This window comes from Armigeres subalbatus, chromosome 3 (assembly GCF_024139115.2).
Source record: "Armigeres subalbatus isolate Guangzhou_Male chromosome 3, GZ_Asu_2, whole genome shotgun sequence".
NCBI lineage: Eukaryota > Metazoa > Arthropoda > Insecta > Diptera > Culicidae > Armigeres > Armigeres subalbatus.
The window spans coordinates 227,503,789-227,525,455 of NC_085141.1; the positions used below are offsets into that span (position 1 = coordinate 227,503,789).

Genomic DNA, 21,667 nt, shown 5'->3' on the forward strand with positions numbered 1-21,667 from the left:
AATCGATGAAGATGCCGATACAGTAATATTCCGATTTATCACCCCCCCATTGGTGAATAGGCTGATAAAATAGGAAATGTGACAAAATCGGTAAAAACATATTTTCAATGTTTTAATTCATTTCACAAATATGAATCAGTTGTCCTTGGAAAGGTAAAATGCTTTATTGGCACCCGTTATTTCTTGTCGAAAAGGCTTGAAAATCGTTGACAGGTACTCAGAAATGATTTGTAGGCGTGATTTGTAGAAGTGACAAAATCGGGTCGAAAACGTGACAAAATCGGGTCGAAAACGTGACAAAATCGGGACGTGATAAAATTAGGTCGAAAACGCGGCAAAATCGGGGGTAGACAAAATCGGATCGACACTGTACACTGAACCTCTTCTTGGATAAATAATTTAAGTCCTGAGAAGGACTGTGTGTAAATAATTTTTGAAGTTCTCCTCACTTTGCCACGTACGCTTTTATCGCGGGCGAAAAGCGAAGGGTTGTGATGTCCTCCACTGAAAACCAGTCGAGTGGCTTCAGCGGCGATGCGGCGGATGAGTCATGTTAATTCCACAGTTGGAGCAACAATTCGACTTCTTGATTCAGTCGACCTCCGAGCAGTTTGCTCAATGTTGAAAAAGAGATACAAATTATTATGGCAAATACCATCAATTCCGTATAGCTACATTGTCCTACGTCACCTTTGCGTACATCCCAATTGGGCTGCACCTTTGAGTTTTTCAATTGTTCGGCCAAACAATATTTGATCAAACAACCAGTTCGGCCAAATGATATACGGATGATGACATTCGATCAAACGGCATAGGTCATTGATGGCCTTACACCTGTTTTATACAATCATAAACAAAAAACAAATCATTTCAACTTTATTCAATGTATTCATACAAACCATTAACAAAGAGTGCATAATTTTATTAAATCATATAATTTCTAGTTTAGTGACAAACTAGAAGCTTGATATCTTATGTCGATTTTGGTATCGTTTTGATTGATTAAATTATCGGTATCGTTTGCAGAAAAAAACTTTTTTGAAATCAAATGAAACACTATTTTTACGAATAGTTGAACATTTTCCTACCAATATAGTGTAAAGTGTAAGCAGGGTTTGCAGAAATTGCTCTCAATTGATAACAAACGACGAGAATATGGCTTCATCATTTTCCATTAGAGGCCATACTGTCTAACCACTCAGCACCATGCGAAGTAAGTAGTGAGGTACAGGGTCGTTCAAAGATACGTACGATACGTCCACAGTTTTAGGAGCGGGAGGGGGTCCAACATTTTATGGAAACCCTCGGTATTCAAAACGCCATGACGCCATGTTTGTATAATGATACGTTTTTATTTTCACTTCATACATTCAGATGTGATAAGAAGGAATACGTCTAGTTTCTCAAATCTTACTTCTTTGATAAGGGGTCGTACACTTATTACGTAAGCAATTTTTCTGGGTTTTTCGACCATTGCATAAAAGTCTTCTCCACGTCGCTTACCACGTAGTCTGCAGAGGGTCCGCAAATCGTCTTCCACCTGATCGATCCAACTTGCTCGCTGCGCACCTCGCCTTCTTGTGAACGTCGGATCGCTGTCGAGAGCCATTTGCATCGGATTATTGTCCGACATTCTGGCAACGTGTCCGGCCCACCGTAGTCGTCCGATTTTCGCGGTGTGAACGATGGGTGGCTCCCACAACATCTGCACCCCACCGTAGATGGTACGCAGCATTTTCCTTTCGAAAACTTCAAATGCGCGTTGGTAGTTAGTCAGTTTGGTATGGATGAAATCAGTAGAAATAGAAGAGATGATCTGCAAGACAAAGTTATAGGATAACTTGAGATTTACATGGTTAAAGACCCCTAAGACGCTCTAAAATAATTAATCATAATCATGAGATTTACATGTTTATCTTTCCTTAGCCTTCCTTAGTCGTGCGGTAAAATGCACCTCTACAAAGTAAGACCATGCTGAAAGTGACTGGGTTCGATTCCCGGTCTAGGATCCCTGGGCATAAATGTATCATCGTGCTAGCCTCATGATATATCAATGTAAAAAATGGTAATCTGGCTTATAAACCTCGCAGTTAAGAACTGTGGAAGTGCTTAAAAAACACTAAGCTACGAGGCGACAATGTCCCAGTGGGTGATGGTAATGCCAATAAGAAGAATGTTCATAAAAAATTCCGAATTGTAAATAACCTTTGAAAAAAGTTATTAGGAAATTTGCAGTTTGCCTATAAAAATGGATTATCGATGCACTTTGATAATTACACTTTTTTTTTATTGCCGACAGTTGCCGACTTGTTTCTCTCGAATCCCACTAAATAATATTATTTTTTGAAGGAATAGTTATAAAATTGCACAACTGGGAACCTTGGCCATCATTTAGAAGGAGAAAATGCAAGAAGTTGCAAAATGCGACAATTTCAGAAGAAAATGTTCAAAACAAAAGCACGTGTTTCTCATACCGTTTGCTTACGTCTGCCATTTATCGATGTAAAAATCCATTGTAATCGATACCGCCACACTTCTGATCACAGTTTGGAACCGTCACAATTTCAAACTGTGTTGTTCGATTTAGTGTGCAGCGCAATAACAATCTCATGACATTTTTATTACATTTTCTCAACACAGCTACCAAGTTACAAGCATTTGTAAAAGGCGAAATAGAATTTTTGAGTATTTTTTTAAAGCTATTTGAAGAAAAAAATGTGATCTGAAAATTGTTTAATTCTCGCTAAGACGCTTAAATAAAAAAAAACTATATATACTGTTTTTCATCGATGTACATATTGCAAAATTGTAAATGCAGCTACTATATTATTTTGCTCCAATTCTATATCTTATTGAACAAATTAAAAATTTGTTCCTCATAGCTTTTGAGGTACCTTTTTTTTGAATATTTTTTAACTACTGACTTATTCAATGGGTTTACATTGCTTGATGAGTTTAATCCAATATTTTTGTATTCATTCCGTCCAACTAAAAAAACGCCATTTTTTATATTTTATTAATACCATGTATAAGTAAAATGATTTACAAATAAAATGTTTTCACAAAATCTCCTACTAAAATGCTCCCTCATAATACCCATTTCACTCCGTCTCCCCTGACAATCTACTTTGGCTGACGTCTCCGGTGGAGTCAGCTTGCTTCTAGTGAGCACCGTAACATCATCGTCATCATCGACATCCATTCCATACCCAAATACCGAATCTACCGGCACCACCACCATACACATCGCTGTCGTCGATGTTTTGAGCTCGCGCCGCAAAACGCAAAAGTAGTAACACAACAAAAGCAATAAGTGGCCATCTGAAAATGACGTTCTCAGTCCACAGTTGTGATTGGGAGTGATCTTTTTAGATGCCACCTCAACTTTGGGCTCGCTACAGTGGTTACGTGCGTTTTCTACGGAATTCAATTGATTGTTTCCATGTTACGCATTGCCTTCTTTAACGTATCAGAATGGAAGCAGAAGTTGGCCGTCCCCCTTTACACAGGTCACAGATTGATTCCAATGAAAATGAAAGGTTGAAGTTCAACATTTTTTAATGAATACATATGACAAAGGAGACGTACTTTCGAAAATATTAACAAAAATTGAAGAACGTTTTATTGGAATCGCCCCTAATAAGTTGAAATAAAACGGATGGAACGTTGTTACGAACAAGACGGAAATCGGAGAACACGCCGCAAATAACGCATCGTCAATTCATGGTCGGGTCTCTAAATTGGGCACTGATGAATACTGGTTTTAGAGCATTGTGGTGGATTCTTCTGACCATGATACAATGCACTGCTAATGGATCGATATGTTTGGGAATATGTCTACTCTACTACGAATGGCTTGAATTTGATGATACTATGATTTAATGTCCATACTTATCAATCGGGAAACGGCGGCCTCGATAAATGTATTGTGCACACCGAAAAATATCTCTCGTTAGGGGTCATCCGCCGATAGAATAGTCCTCTATCCGTATTAATCATATAACTACTTGAACCCCCATCCAGGATTGGTTGGGCAGTGAAAGAGAAATGAACCAAACGACATGATATTGGACTGCGGCTAGAGGGGTACCATATATAGAAGTGCCACTCGGGTAGCTCACCATAATGTGTCTATTTAAGCACAGTGAGAGGTAAATTGATTATGTTTCTGTAATTTGTGAAAAAACGCTTATTGGTTCTGATTTGTTATCAATATTTGTTATATTGATTTGGTTGACAGTGATTTGTTATTTCATTCATCGAAATACATCAAAATCAGCAGGGTTTCGTCTACAATAAAAAGGAACATTTGGTGAAAAATTGAATAAGAATTTCGAAACAACCCGTTTTATTTAAATATTAAAATCATCCAACTGATGATATTAGTAGAAAGAATTGAATACCATGTAGTAAAATGGGTTGGGTAAAATCGTCGTCTCAAATTGCACAGTCACAATCAATTACGCCAATATGAAAAAAAAAATCCACAGAATTGATAACGGGTTATAAATTTAAACAGAATACAGCGCCGAACCCCATCGCTTCTACTTTTCGCTCCGTTTTGTCACTCACACCCCGCGCACCCTGGCGCTCCTCGAGTTTCTAGCGAGACTTGCAACAACAACCAGTCGAGAGCTCGGTCGGAAAGAAGACCTGCCTTTGCACATGACACGCAAAGTGATTTATTTAATATTTATTTTGTTTGGATTTTTTTCTGCTTTGCTTCATACATTTCTCGACTTTTAGGATTGTACTTGAAGGAATTGTTATATTTTTAAGAAGAATTTGTCATTTGTTTAGATAATGATAATCTTTTTGCATCCAGATAATAATAGGTCAATCGCATTGCCATAAATGTGTTTGAGATAATTGTTCAAGCTTATCATTAGATCGATAACGAGTAGATTCTGCATAAGGCAATAGTAATGCACCGTATTTAATATATATGTACATAGCTGGTGCCGATAATTTTGTTAGTTATATTGCTGCGTAGGTTTACTTGTTTTGTATTTCAGATTCATTCTCTAGTTTGCGCATGTATGGAATGTACTGCGATGCGATGGCACGAATCAGCAGTCTCCAACTTATGTGTGTTGAATGTTGGTTTAGCAAAGGTATCACCTGATTTTCGTGATTTTCTTTTTGTTCGTTTCGATTTCGCGATAGATAAGGTATATGGCTCAAACCTTTGCATAATATGCTGTGGCTGAACACATTTATCGTTGTAAATCTTCATATATCGAAGCTCTAAGCAAAATTATGCAAACGTGGCTTGCTTAATTTTGATTATTACACTTTACACTGTAGTCAAAAACAACATTAATTGTGCATAATCTCTTATTTAAGCCATCAAAAGTTTTAAGCGAAATGGCCTTTATGTTCGTCAAATTTTCCTACTGAGCTCTGGTGGTAGATGTTTTTTCAGCCCATGAAAGGTTATTGCATTACTCACTATGAATGTGCTGCTTCAAATGAAAATCGTAAGCTGTATTTTGGCAACGAGTGCTTCAAATATTGTCCAACAAAGTTTTGGTTAATCGTGTCGCTATACTAATTAAAATTGTGAATTAAATATGAATGCTAAAATAACTTCCTAGGGTAACATTAGCTATCGTTTCCCAATGATTATTCAAGCAATGTCACCATTCATTTGAGTTAAAACAAGCTGCATTGGATTCCACAGAACCAAAGCTAAAAAGATTCAAATTCCTTGGTTGAATAGAAGAATTTCACTAGATTATGCTTCGTACTAAGGGTACGAGCAAAATTATTGTCAATACTGACGCCCTTATGCGTCGGTCCGACAGCAATTGAATTTACAAGCGCTGATAAGATGTTGCAAGTGGAACACTCATCTTATTTGTTTTCTTGAGGCAGATTCGTCCCTAATACTGTGTGATAAGAAAAGAAATAAAAATGATAAAAGCGTCATAATTCATCACCGTCATCAACACGTCTTCATTTATAGTAATCATTGCTAATTATCAATATCAATTCCGTTATCAACATCGTCGAAATTAAATCAAATCATAGTATATAGTCTGCTCTATTCAAATAACATTTATCTCTGGTTGTTATCTCTTACATCGGTCAAATTAGTTATACGTACAACATGACACAATAACAACTCATTTCACACACTCTCGTAGTTCAATGTCAATGCAATTTTCAGCACTTTGAAAAGGAGCAGAAAATACCAACCGTCGAATGGGGAAACGTGCTACGTTCTTCAATTCTCAGACTAAACTGTTTTGAAATGTATCATTCTACAACTTCGAGTCGTAGTTCATTCTATAGAAGAAGCTAAGAAGAACACCACTGAGTAACTACAAAATTGGTCAAACATCTATCGTGCTGTAGCATATTGTTCATATTGGGAGTTAAGTTCTGTAAACTTAGCATCTGTTTGCAGCAAATGCATTGTTTTGGACAATCGGATACACTGCCACTGCAACTTACCCCGCCTGACGGTACCAGCAGAGCATTCTACCCACAATGGAAAACGCTAATCGCACAACCGTGCCGTGTTGTTGGTTTGATGCCGATTTTTAATGCTTTCCTGCCTGCACCGCTAGACGCTCTCGGCCATAACAAACGCGGGAGAATAAAATACTAAAATCAGTTAACTTCAAATATGTATGGCAAATTCTCCTACCTGTTTGGCCTTCTTGACCCACCACCGACCAAGCGAGCGACACAGCGCGGTCCGTGACTCTCATTTTAAGCTAAGCGGGGTAAAGCGAAATAAACCATTTATTGCGCTCCGTGGATGTGGTGTTCGTGCTGCAGCGTGACTTGTTTGAAGAATCACATCGAGAGAGTATAGTTTCCATTCCGGTTCCGTAGCGACGGCCATGTGAGCGAACGGGAAAGATTTATTCCGTGTGTATATGAGCTGCAATTGTCTTCTGCTGGGCTTTTGTGCTAATCACTTATGAAATCCCAACCCGGGAACACGTGCTGTTTTTCCTATGGGCGTCGGAATTGCGTTTTTTTTTCAATGCCTGCTGGTTGGGTAGCCGCCAGGTGCATCTCGTCACTCATAACTGGAACTCTCACTTTCACGTGACGCGACAGATGCTATGAGAAATCTTGCTCCTTCACCTTGACGATGACCGCATCGAACGCGACGTGGCGGATGATTTTAGTCTGCTGAGAAATGATAAACAGTGGCGAATTATTGGACTGGACACAAACGTCTTTACTGATATGCAAATGATTTTTATTTGTTCGAGATGAACCATTCTGTAAGTAGAAGGAAGGAATTGCAATTGAGGAGCTTAGACAACATGTTTAAGATTATACTGATTTTGATCATGGTTACATTTTTGTGCATTTTTAAATCTTGTCTTTACACAGATTACTGCAGAATTTCATAGTAAAGGCAGTATCAGCCGAAATGCGATCTATTTCCGGCTAACGGAATTTCAGCAGTAGAATGATTCATTAGTTTATATGGGTATTTGTTTTATTTTTTCCCAGTACTTTGGCGCTACGTTCCACCCATAAAAAAGGAACGGACTAAGTGTAGGGGAAACTGAGGCAACTTGATTCAATTTTCTTATTTTAAGTCAATGCCACCAGCTATCCTAAAATTAACTGTGACTTGATGACTTTTTATGATTTGTTCTCAATAAATATTTTCTCGACTAACCCCTTTATTAAAAAAAAATTATATTATTTCGATTTTTTCGTTGTGTTCCTATAATGAGTCATTGAACGTTGAAAGGCTAAAATCATCACGTATTGTGAAACGCCGTATAGTCTAAAATGAACAATAGACAAGAATTTAAGCCATTCACAGTTTAAAGCACTTAGGGCCAATTTCTTCACCTTCGCTTAACTCTTAAGCGGTGCTTACCCATACGTTTAAACCTGGTTTAAGGCCTAAGTGGAGGTGAAGAAATCGGCCCTTACTTACTTTACATGTTTATAGACTCTATTATGAAAAAAAACTCCGAGATTAAATTGCCTTGAATTACGGTCCGTTCCGTACAAAAAAAATAACTTTCCATAAAAAAGGGACGATTTTGAACCTCCATCCTCCCCCTCGTAACACTTCTTGTATGGAAGGTTTAATTGGTTTGTATGAATCGTAACGCACGGCCTAACCGGCTGCCTCTCCTTTCAACGTTTCGTAATTTGTGAACAGCCTCAATATTTATATGAAAGAATGGTTGTTTCGCCAACGGTGGTCCATGTATAGATTCAAACACTGGAACTGGTGTACGCATAGTAACAAAAAAAAACCTTGTGTTTTGGGAACATCCATTAATTACGTAACGCTTAGAAAGGGAGGGTGGTTCCCTAAGTGTGACAATCCACCCAAATTTTTTAGATACCTCATACAAAAAGTGTGACATAGGGGTGAGGAGTATAGATACTATAGGTTCCATAGAGGAGCGCAGGCACGGTTGGGTAATTTCGATTAAGTGTGTTTTTTCCACTTTTTCAAAGTGTACCACGCGAATTTGACGTCACACGCTGCGTTGCTTGGGTTGCAATAGTAACGTTTGGCTACACTCGCCATCCCCTCAGCTCGTCTATGGAACCTATAGTGTCTATAGTGAGGAGGATTGAAAATGGCAATTTTTTGCGTTACACAATTAATAGATCTTCCCTTAATCATGAAATGAATATTTTCATTTTCTAAAGAATCACTCGGTGGCCAAGGAGATCCATACAGAATGTGAAATTAATTCCGTTGTTAGAATGTCAAATGGTGCTATGCAATGAAATTCTTTATTTTTTGTTTTATTTCACGAATGTTCCGGAATTTTCGGAAGGCCACAGCATCTATGAGCCACAACATTAGCGCATACTCATAATACAAAAACAAATGCATCAGAAAAATCTTGGTGATTAACGATAAAATTTAAAAGTTTTCATTTTTGGGATCCTCCAGATTTCCCGGAGGACCAAACGGTGGTTAGAGATGTGCGCCATCGCCGCCGACAGTTTATGGCAATCCCGTTGAAACTAAAGAGGATTTCTCGTGAAAAGGCTATTGTTCTTAAAATTTCCTTACATTTTTTCGTTCAAAAATCGAAAAAGCTTTTCGTGGAAACTAAGAACTTTCAATGAAAATTTTGAAGAATATCCTTCGAAATCTCGAAAACATTATCGTTGAAATTCTGAGTAAATTTCCTTAAAAATTAGGGAGATATTTTTGTAGATTTTAAAAGAAACGAAGACAGGATCACCATCTTTGACCCATCTTTGACCAGAGCTCGCACAGACTGAATACTTAACACTTGGCATTAGACAACGGACAGGACATTCACACAGCACCTAGTGAACAAATGGAGCGCTTTCCACTTCACAAAACGTTTCCTTACTAGGGCGGGAATCAAAGTTACACTCCATGGCTTGCAAATACGCTTAGACGACTGACGCCACTAACAATGCAAATTCCAGAAATTTCCCGGATAAACTATAAAGAATTTCCTTTAGGAATCTCGAAGAATTATTTCCTGTTGAAAGGATTTCCTGATGAAATCCACAAAATTTCACGTTGAAATCAAATATTTTGACGCGGAAGGGCCGTTTGTTGTTTGGTCAAATATGTCATTAATCCGAAACTAGACTGGCATAAAATCATTTGGCCGAAATAGACATATGGCCGATAATGTCGTTCGGCCGAATAGGTCATTTGACTGAAAAGTCGTCTAATCGAATAGGTCATTTAGCCAAAAATGTCTAGATGGTCGTTTGGTAGAAAAGGGCCATTCAGCCCGATCATTTGACCGATGACGACATTTGACGAACAAGGCGTTTGCTCCCACAGTTCATTTGCTCGAAATTGGCGTTTGGCTGAACGGGTCGACGTTTTTCGATCGGCCAAATTACCCTTTTTGCTAAACTACCGTTTCGGTCAAATGGAATTTTCGATGACAAGGCCTATTCGACCAAACGACCTGTTAGGGAATACGGCATTTTCGGCCAAATGACTAGTTTGGTATTACCGCCAAACCATTTTCCACATAATAACCGTATCGGACAAATGGAATTCGGCTAGATAGCTTTCGGCTTATCGTATTATTCGGCCATGGGGTATTCGGTGAAATGACTTTCAACCAAGCGACCCTCCGTCTTTTGAAAATTTTCTCGTAGAATTTCCGAAGAATTACTAATAGACAAGATAAGGAATTTCACGTAAAGATCTAAAGAAATTCCGTAAAAAATCCAGTTGAAATTCCGTTGGAAACAGTTTTTCTGAAAAAAAAAAAAATCAAAGGAAATTCTGTTAATTCGAAGCATGCATGCCCGGTGGGATAGGCAAACTCCTAAACAATTTCCCATGAAAACTTCAAAGGAATTCCCATGAAAACTTTAAAGCAATTCCTGTTGAAAATTCGAAAAACTTGGAAGAATTTCCTGGGAAATTAAAAGGATTTTCCCGTTAATGTCTTAAAATATCCTTAAAAAACTTTACGTTAAATTAAAAGAATCGCCGATAAAAATTATGACAAACGTTGCCGCCGACGATTTTCGGATCGGCGCTGACCTCTAACGGTAGTCAGAATCCATGAACGGACCAACGGGATATTTTATTAGATGTTATATAACCAAAATAAAGATAATTTGAGCAAAAGTTAAATTTTCAGCAACAACAAAAAAATGGCTCGATTATCCGGAGTGAAATTTTTTCAGCACTCCGGATAATCGAGTCCAGCCTGTAATGAAAACATAACGACATCATGTCGATGGAGAAGTTGAAAGTTTGAAAAGAAGCTATTTTTGGCTCAAAAGAAAACACATGTATTTGACGCCGAATCATGATTCCCGAGTCGATTTAGAACAGTTTTTCCTAAATATTAACGTTTTCGAGATATTTAATTTAATTTTTGAAAACTAAAAAATATATTCCGCCCTTTTCAAAACACGATTCTCCAACATCAACACTGGAGAGAACGATACACTCAGGCAAATGAACATAAGAAATACATAAGGCAGAAATTATGAATCTACAAGATTATTGAAAATCATTGAAACATAAGTCTCTTATGCTTTTCATCATGAGCTCTTCATATTTCATTATTGGGTATGTCGTATGTCGTATGTCGTTCATTAGTTGCGTGTAACGAATTTCATAAGACTCATTTCATGTTTTGTTCAAAGTTGATTTGAAGGAAATCATAAGGCATTTTATGAAACACATCATGTTCATTTTAAGTTACCCTAATTGGAAGGAAGAGCTTCAGCCAAGAGAATTATGTTCTCACAAATTGTAAAGTTCTTCAAGTCGAGGGAGTCTGAAGAGAATATTGAGTTGAAGATTTCTCAAGTGTTAAATGTGAATAATAAGTGTTTAACAGCAACAGCAAATTTTTAATTTCGCTAGCAATTGCAAGTGAACAGTTTAATTCGAATGAGTTGAGCAACTTTTTTTTCTAGATTCGAAGACATTATAGAATGCGTTCGACACCACTTGTTTTTTCATACTCCCTCGATGTCCTCGATACAACCGAAAAACGATTTGGAAATCACATGTATGCGTAATCATGAATGAATCAAACATTTTAATTATTTTCTGCCATTAAGCACATGGTCATTATTCGAGAAAATTTTCAATATGCTCGAATTAGAAACTCATAATGCGGCATTATGAATCGAATAATATATAGGAAAACGGAATAATAATTTCATTAATCTGCATTATGAATTCGTTAAGATGTTTCATTGGAATTACGAAATTCATAAGGCATGATTATGGCCTCTAAACACTACTTTTGCAATTCATAAGGTATGGGATATGAATTGATTAATGTCTAGCGTACAGCGTTCATGATGCTTCATTGGGATTTCATAAAGGTGCCTTAAGAAAATATTATGTTTTGTATTAGCCATAAAATCTTATTCATAAGGAGTTCTTTTGAATTTCAAGTTCAAAACTTGTGGAAAATTTTCAAAAGGCTGAATTATGATATTCGATAGTCAATTTGCCTGAGAGTAGGATTGAGCACCCACGGTTTGGACGCGAAGGTCACTCAGGCAAATGAACATACGAAATACATAAGGCAAAAATTATGAATCTACAAGATTGGTGAAAATGGTTGAAACATAAGTCCCTCATGATTTTCATCTTGAGCTCATCAGATTTCATTGTATGGACGTATGTCATTCATTCGTTGCGCATAAAGAATTTCATAAGACACCTTTTGGTATTTCGTGCAAAGCCAATTTGAAGAAAATTATAATGCATCTTATGAAAATCATTTCAATGACCATGATCATTTTAATGTTACTCTGATTGGAAGGGACGCGCTTTAGTTAGAAGAATCATGTTCGCTCATTTTGTAAATCTTTTCGTGTCGTTCGGTTGACTTTAACATCGAGGGGATCTGAAGCAAAGTTGAAGTGTTCTCAATGTTCTCAAGTGTCAAGTGAATCAATAAGTCTTCAACGGAAAAATAATATTTGTTTCAATACGTGCATGGAATCAGTTTTAATTCGACGAAAAAGTAACTATTAAACATTGAATCAACGATTCGAAGATATTTTGGAACACTTTTGACACCGCTTATTTACTGATATCCCCTCGATGTCATCGATGCAACCGAGAAGAGAGGTTGCAATTACATGAATTATGCATATGAATGAACCAAAATGTTGAGTCAATACCTTTTCAAATTAAGCACATGTTCACATATAGATGAAGAAAATTTTCAATATACTAAAATTAAAAATTTATAATGTCACATTATGAACTGATTAATATATGAAAAATTGCAATAATAAAAACATAAACCTGCATTATGAATTAATTAAGATGCTTTATAGGAATTAAGAATTTTATAAGGTGTGATTATGGCTGCCAAATACTACTTCTGCAAAACATAAGGTGGAATTATGGATTGAATCCAGCATACAACATTCATAATGCATCATTGTGAGTTCATAGATGTGCCTTAAGAAAATGTTATGGTTTGTATTGACTATGAAAATTTATTTCATAATGTATCCTTATGAATTTCAATCTTATAACTTGTGGCAAATTTCCAAAAGGCTGAATTATGATATTCGATAGATAATTTGCCTGAGTGTAAAGAACAAATCACAACGGCAGAACCATACTGTCCTGCTTTTTACGCAGGACATGTTATAAACTTTGAATCACCCCTACTGACGTTTCGTGTGTCCACTATAAATATTGTAATTCGATCAAAGATGCTCTGTAAAAGTTATCAACAATTACTTGGAAACGTCAGATAAGTAAAAGTTTTCTTACACCCCTTTAAACCGCAATTGTTGTAAAATGTTTCAAATTTTTCTTTTTTCGATAACGCAAGAGCTGCTGTTGTTGACCGTCTCTAAACTTTACACGGAAGAAAAAAAGTACCCAGCGTTGAGTTTTTTTAAACTTACTTTTGAGTTACTTTTTCTCTTCTCTTTCATTCACTCTTTATTCTGTTGTCAAAAACAAAATAGCGGAACAATCCAACGACGCCAGTTCAATACGGGAAGCCAATTTTGAGTTTTATTACCTGAGGTCGAAATTGAGTGAAATAAACCTCCATTTGTGTAAATAAATTTTCCGTTGGGTACTTTTTTAACATGGGAGTAAAGGCAAACTACTTCGACCCCATTTACTCAATTTTGGCTTCCCGTACGGATGTTCGAGGTTGGGTGAATTGAACTCACTTTTGGGTAGTTTATTTCTTCCGTGTACAGAAGACAATGACGGGTGTTCAGCCATAGATATAATAAGCGATGTGGAGCAAACTATACAGCCGCTCCCTCCGGACAAAACTGATTAACGGCGACATACCTAGTAGCTTCTTGTTGAACCCCTATCTCTTTCCGTTCACGTCGTAGGGTCTACGTTCCTTGTACACCTATTTCTGTGTCTTGATCAATTAGGTAGGTATTTTAACTGTCCGAATTCAATGAAGGTATAGACAGGAATTTAATCTTACTCCGTAAAAGTTACGTAAGCGCCAATTTACAACATGCCTGTTTTCCATGTTTCTGTTAAAGTTCTTCATGAGTAGAACTCGTTTACACCATTTCTTAAAAATGGCGTATACGTCATTTTTTAAATTACGGCAGAATTGCCGTTCCCAGAAGGACAACAATAAATCTTTATTTCGAGGAAAATAAAAGTTACGAAGAAAGGAGAGGGGAAATATGCCTCCGCACGGTTTCCTCTGGAATAATACTATTGAAAAAACCATCCGCAAATTATAGACTTCGTGTCCAGGTTGACTTGGTACCACTTCTTGCTAAATTTAAGGTTTTGAATAGTTTGCAATAGCCATCAAGCAGATAAGTACGCACTGCACTTATCTGCTTGATGGCTATTGCAAACTATTTTATTCGCCGGGAAAATAATTAAATCTCGGGTACTTATTCAAAAGGACGTATGTGATTTTGTAAACAAAGATTGGAACGTCGATTTATCCGATCTGATGGCACTCCCACGCAAACCAACACCACCAACAGGTAGCCGAAGGCTTCCCCTACCTGTCTGTGGTGATGGTTTGCGTGGGAAGGCTATCAGATCGGATAAATCGACGTTTCAATCTTTGTTTACAAAATCACATACGTCCTTTTGAATAAGTACCCGAGAAATATCTATTTGGTCTTCGGTGGCTATAAAAAATAGGGTAGCCCATCATATAAAAAAAATTAAAAATATTTTTTTTATTTTTCGGAATACTGACATGTCATGTTTTACAAAGCTGTAGTGCAGCTTATTCCAATAAATTTTGCTAAAAAAAGCTTTTTATGTTACTCTAAAGTTGGCTGATTTAGAGCAATTTTTCCTAATTGTATTAAGGTTTACCTAAAAAAAACAGTATTTTTGATCTACTTTTTTTGTCTTATATTTCTCGAAAAAGTCGTCTATGGGTGACTTTTAGACCTAAAAAAATGCAACTTTTGATGGGTGAATATGCTCAATATCTTTTTGCGATCAAAAGTTATAATCGTTTTTTTTTTTCAAAATTACATTTTTTTCATAAGTTGACATCCCCTGTTAGGGCAGACCAAAAAATATGTTTACACAGCATTTGAAAGAGCAATTCATTTTCTTCATTATGTGAAAAAAATGAAGATATGTTATTTTTTTATCTCAAGTTTTACCAATTTTACTGTTTTTTCAAGTAAATTGATATAACTCGACAACGGAAAAGGATACATACAATGTTATTATAGCAAAACACGCGTTTTGAAAAATCCCCAAAAGTCTTTACAATGTGACATTCGTGAAAAATAAAAAATGAAATGAGCAGATCATAAATATGTTTTTTGAGGGACACTCTAATCCTGGTAAGTAAAATTGCTCTAACCAAGTGAGCTTAAGAGCTACATAAAAAGTTTATATAGCAAAGTTGATTGGAAAAAGCTGAGCTACATTTTATGTCAATACTCCGCAAAAAAAAAAATTTTACATTTTTATAAAACGACCCACCCTATTTTTCGATAACTCTATAATAATAACCTAAGTATCCAGAACCACTTTGTAGATTTTTTTTTCGAAAAAGTATACTGTAGGCTGAAAATGCATCTTTTCTCGTTAATCTTGCAATACGGTGATAATGATAAAATAAGTGTTGAAGCTGTAGATTTTTTTTTTGTAACCTTCTGAAGACTTTTGGGGCTTTTCAAGACGCGTGTTTTGCTATAAGAATATCATCTGTATCTTCTTCCATTGTCGAATTATATCAATTTACTTGAAAATACATGATTTTAGTAAAATTGGTGAAACTTGAGATAAAAAAATAACATATCCCCAATTTGTTGACATAATAAAGAATATGAATTGCTCTTTCAAATGCCGTTTGAACGTATTTTTTTGGTCTGCCCTATCCGATATCTCCCAATTTCTGAAAAAAATGTAAATTTCTTGACCAACATTTGAAAAGGGCGTAACAGCCAAAATTTATTCCTTCTGATTCTTTGTCCACCTATATAGCTTTATATGCAGACGAAGAATCAGAAGGAATAAATTTTGGCTGTTACGCCCTTTTCAAATGTTGGTCTAGATTTGATAGAAAAACGATTATAACTTTTGATCGGAAAAAGATATTGAGCATATTCACCCATCAAAAGTTTCATTTTTTGAGCTCTAAAAGTCACCAATAGACGACTTTTTTGAGAAATCTAAAACAAAAAAAAGTAGATCAAAAATCTATTTTTTTAGGTACACCCTAAACCAATTAAGAAAAATTGCTCTGAATCAGCAAACTTTAGAGCTACAGGAAAAGCTTTTTAAGCAAAATGTATTGTGTCGCCAGCACTAAATTGTATTCCGACTTCCGACGTTTTACTTCCGAACTTACTTCCGACATCATGAACGTCAGAACAAAATTCGAAATTGCTACCAACACATTGTCGGAAGAGCGTTCGGAAGTGTGGAAATAGACTTCCGAACTTCAATTTGGTGCCAGCGACGTTGTCAGCGACAAAAAAGCTCGATTTTGTGACAGATAACACTGTGCAGTGCTGCATATTTATTTTATTTTTCCGTGTGAATCTCGTCGGAAGTGGGCCTTGCTGCCAGCTCTGCTGCGTCATACAAGCAGTTTTGGTCTAAATGCACAATATTGGAATAAGCTGCGCTACAACTTTGTAGAACATAATATGTCAGTATTCCGAGAAATAAAAAAAAATGTTTTCTCATTTTTTCAAATGATGGGCCACCCTATTCATTGGTAGCACCATAATGATGGCCTTACTATTTCGAACAATTTTGTAGAACATCAGTTTTTTTTTAAATGGCGTAAAATGCATCTTTCCGCGTAAATCTGTATCCATAGTGCATGGCTATACCGGACTTTAAAAGTGCAAATCTCGCGCTTAGTTTCATAAGGGCGTAATTGTATTGATCGATTTCTCGTAATCGATTTTATATTTTGTTAATAATTCAATTGTTTCAAAAGCTACAATCGTGATTATCGATTCTGGTGCAAGATACATTCATCCTTTATAGCACCAAACCATTAAATCATCGACAAACTAGCGCAAATCGCTACAATAATAAAAAGAAAACATCGACGAAAAAATCGATCAATACAGTTACGCCCCTATGAATCCAATACAGTTATTTTCAAGCTTCCCAAGTACGCCCACATTTTTGTAGCTCCGCCGCTACTCAGAAGTAGTGCGCCGTTTTCGCTTTCTGCGTGCACGAGAGTGCAAAAGTCAAGTCAACTGTCATAGTTGAATCACCCATTACTAGATTTATGACTAGCGTAAAAAGCGCAAAGCTCGAATCAATTCGGTCAAATCTTAAACTAATTGAGAATCAATTTTTAAAAGCTTCTAAGAGTAAAATCGGCAATAATTCAGTTTCATTGGAAAAAATTAAACACTACTCTAGTTTGAATCTTGAGTAAATTAGAAAAACTTGGTTTTCCAGCAGTGTTCTATTCATGTTTGAAAAAGATTAATCCGTCAATAAACTAATGCATCCAATCCATACACCAACATAATTCAAACATATTTGAATCTCGTGATTCATTCGTGGTTCAAATGCGCAGAAAATAGAACTGTGCGATATAAAAATTTTAAGCGCTCTTGAAACTTAACTGTTGTAAAAAAATGAATAACTGCTGGAAACATGGATGTTGCAGATTCAAAATGACAGCCCCGAACAATTTGAATCATTGCTGATTTTGCTCTAACTATTTTAAAAATCCATAGCTCTAGCCCAACATTTGGAAAAAGAGTAATAATCAAAACTTATTATTTTTAGTTCTTTGTTTTTGTGTCTTGACGACGTACCACGAAAAACAAATGTTGGCTGTTATGTCCTTTTCAAATGTTAGGTTAGAGTTAACATTAAATAAATTAAAATATCCGTTGTTATCGATCATTCAGTAATCTGCGGTCTATCACTTAGTAGTTTGTCAATAACTCATTCCAGAGGCTATATTTCAAAATGTCTTGTATGGTGGACTTCTAGTGCAAAGGTTTATCTACAACTCTTTCTAATAGTTCGTTGCATGAATTTCACTAATAACGGAGCTATAGCTCCAGTAGCAGTAACTTATACTAAATGATTGAAATTTTGTTATCATTTAGTATAAGTTACTGCTACTAGCGCTTTAGCTCCGTAATAAGTTAAGATCAAACATCGACCTGTTAGGCAGAGTTGTAGAAAAACCTTCGCACTAGAAGTCCACCATACAACACATTTTGAAATTTGGCCTCTGGAATGAGTTATTGACAAACTACTAAGTGATCGAACGCAGATTACTAAATGATCGATAACATCCTTGCGTTGAGCGAATAAATATGTTTGCATTTGCCAATATTTTGGCATCGATCTACTCCAACACCTTCATGTTTCAGAGATGACCCAGCCTACACACTTAAAACAAATCGCAGATTTCTGTGAAATTTCCCCGAAATCTCAACAGCAGAACTGTTCGGTGAATAATTTTACAGATTTTTGTTGGTTTTGACAGTTGAACAAAGGAAAAATCGCAGAAAATTTGGTGAAATAATTACCGAATAATTCTGCTGTTGAGATTTCAGTGAATTGAAGCAAAATTCATCAAAATCTGTGAAATTGTGTGTAGGGCTGTAAATCCCATTATTGAGATAATAATGAAAGGTAATAACCTCTATGTTTTTCATTGCTTGTTACCAATCTATAATTTTTTCCTCAATTTTCAGTTTTTGAGACTTATTTTACCTTGAACAGTGAATAATTATGGATTTGATTATTCATACGGTTGCTACACATCCTGATCCTTTTTATAGCATCATACTTCATTGTTTATGCCAGTATCTCTTTCATCATTATGCTAGTTTACGACAAAAAAAAACTGCTCATTAATTTAAAGCACTTCTCTAGAAAAAATAAAAAATAGAAGTAAACGTCGAGGAGTAGTAGATGGAGAGTTCGATACCCTCAAAATACGTGGATTCTTTTCCGCAAATGTTATATCAATTTGTCTATTTCGAAACATGTGTTGTGCATATGCGCAGCCAAGTTATTAACAAAAAAAAAAGTAAACGTTAATTAAAAGTACTATTATAAAAAAAATATAAATATTCCAGTGTTGGTGAAAACTCAAATTTTCAAATCTCATCCACGATTCAAATCAAGCGCGAGGCAAACCTCACCCGACTAATGGCCCAGAGAATCGTCTATAATTCGACTCGCAATTTGCATCATTGCGTGATTTTTGAGTGTTCTTCGTTAAATTCATCGGAATAACTTTCTCTGCTTAAAACAATGGATAACAAATCCATACGTAAACATAAAATACGTTTCGATTGGGTATTGACATTTTTTGGAGCGAAATCATTTTTCGGCGAATGAGCGAAACGATGCGATTCTGCGTGAAAAACTCATGCGCGATGCTCTCTATGCAGAATCGCAAGCGAGTCAGCTCGCGCATGAGGCTTCGTCGAGTGAGATTTGAGCATGATTCTACCAACACCGGTGGTGAAGACTGAAGAGGACCATCTAGAAGGGTTGTTATATTAACTGTGATTTTCTTAGTTCTATTTTCAATTTGGTACAAAGGTGAAATTTAAAATCACATTTAGAATCAGTAATATTATAAAACACTTTCAGTAAATTGTGGTAACCAAAATTGACAGTTCACGTGTATTTACTTTTTTTTTAATATATTTATTAAAGAGTCTTTCAGCCCTTGTCTGGCCCACCTCTAAAGGGTATTTACTGAGAATTTAGTTCTAGGTTGCGCGGATTTTAGTCGGTGCGGACAATATTTTAGGATTTCCGTAACAACCCTGAATTAACTAGCCTTCCACAATAAATTTTTCTGAGTACTGAAAAGAAAATCCAAATGGCGCTTTGATGTTGCATGAAGAAGAAGAAGCAGAAAGATGATAATCGAAAAAATCTCCACGGGAAACCATACGAAGAAGTTTTTAAAACTCTTCTCAAAAATTCTAGAAGCAATTTAATTATAAACGGTAAACAGTACGGGTTGGACTTTTCTTATACTGTGTATTAAGTGTAATTTTACAAAATAAAATTTCGAATAGAAATATTATGTTTATTATGCAGTAGAAGAAAAGTCCAACCCCGAACTCAGTGGCGTAGCCAGAAAATCGGTCTGGGGGGGGGGGGGGGGGGTTTTCCGAACAATTTTTTTTTCGAAAAAAAAATTTCTTCTAAAAATTTGGTCTCTGGGGGGGTTTTATGTCCAAAACCACCCCCGTGGCTACGCCACTGCCGAACTGCTTACCGTTCATAATTAAATTGCTTCTAGATGTTTTGAGAAGAGTTTTAAAAAGTTCTTCGTATGGTTTCCCGTGGAGATTTTTTCGATTATCATCTTTCTGCTTCTTCTTCTTCTTCATGCAACATCAAAGTGCCAATACTATACTATATATTCTCAATTGTTCTGCCCTCAGGTTTGACTAACAACGTTAAATTCAATTTTTCAAAATATGTAGTATCATATCGCTTCAGAAGGTGTTCAGAATCAATAACAAACTATACGGGGGATAGAAATTTCCCCGAATTCACCGGGCTTTAGATTGATTGACATAAAAAGTTCTCAATTATTTATTGTGGAAATGCAACAATTTATAATTGTGGCTATTGAAGCAATACGATATTAGACATAAAATTGATAAGAATCCGTGACACACTTCGCACAAACACCAATTCATGCTAAAAAGTACGGCAGAAACATCAATCGCTCAAGAGAATAAAGAGAATAACTTGACTACTCCGAAAGCTCGCTATGTTGTTTAGCATCACTATAGTAACTAACATGAAGGGAAAGAGGCAAAACACCTCGAGAAATTTCAATGCCAAACTTGAAACCCCAAGAAGTAGACGAGAGGGAAAAAACACACACGCAAACGGTGTTCAGCTCAAAAAACCGGATAATGATCGCTGGTCTGTCATCGAAAAGCTGCTATTGCTTTATAGCTGCATATGCGATACGACTCAATACCGTAGTGCAACAGTTTCCGGGATTAATCATTTTCCGTACCTAGTAATTAATAATTCTGTTCTGTCATTCTCCGATTGCTAGATTACATTGTATTGAAATATGGGGAGCAACCTACAGCATCCGATAACCGGTGCTTGACGGTATCGCGGTTTAAGCTCTGCCACATTGCCCAGGAGCGCGTCTGCTGCTGGAATGAGTGTTAAAATTAAAGCACCACTAGTAGTCACCGCTAGGCGATATGCACGGGACGGCTGTGCTGGGTAGGACGCAGTTATGCTTCTCTGCATGTATTTACTGCTGGCAGCAGCGGCCTATATAGCGTTGCCGTTCGCGCAACACCCACGTCCGCGTCCGATGTACAACTGAAGAAAGTGATAAGGGGGAGATTACGAATTGCTTGGCATGGCGATAAAATTAGTAAAAATAATTTATTTTCCTGCGCCTATTTCTCATTCCACTTGTTCAGACCTGTACCATGTTGTTGTCCATGAGCTCATCACTCATGATGTTGTTAACTGGAGTTGATTGCTAGCGAAATGCATGAGTATACCTACACAATTACTGTTAGACTACTATCTTAATAATTGGTATGCCTGAGTTTACTTGTAGACCATTGTGGCGATTATTACCTATAGATAAATATGTCGTCTAAATGATTCCATCTCCATGATTCTCATATTACGGTTCGATTCTTCATATACTTTTTGATATACCATAACATGTAGGTAACCACCATGTCTGTACGTGGCTTCAAATAATAATAATAAAAA

At 36.4% G+C, this 21,667-nt stretch overlaps 1 protein-coding gene across 6 annotated transcripts in view; it reads left to right on the top strand.

Moving 5' to 3' along the window:
• Window positions 1-21,667, top strand: part of LOC134220547 (uncharacterized) — a 120,109-nt gene that overhangs the window by 68,143 nt on the left and 30,299 nt on the right. The gene's annotated exons all lie outside the window — the stretch shown is intronic.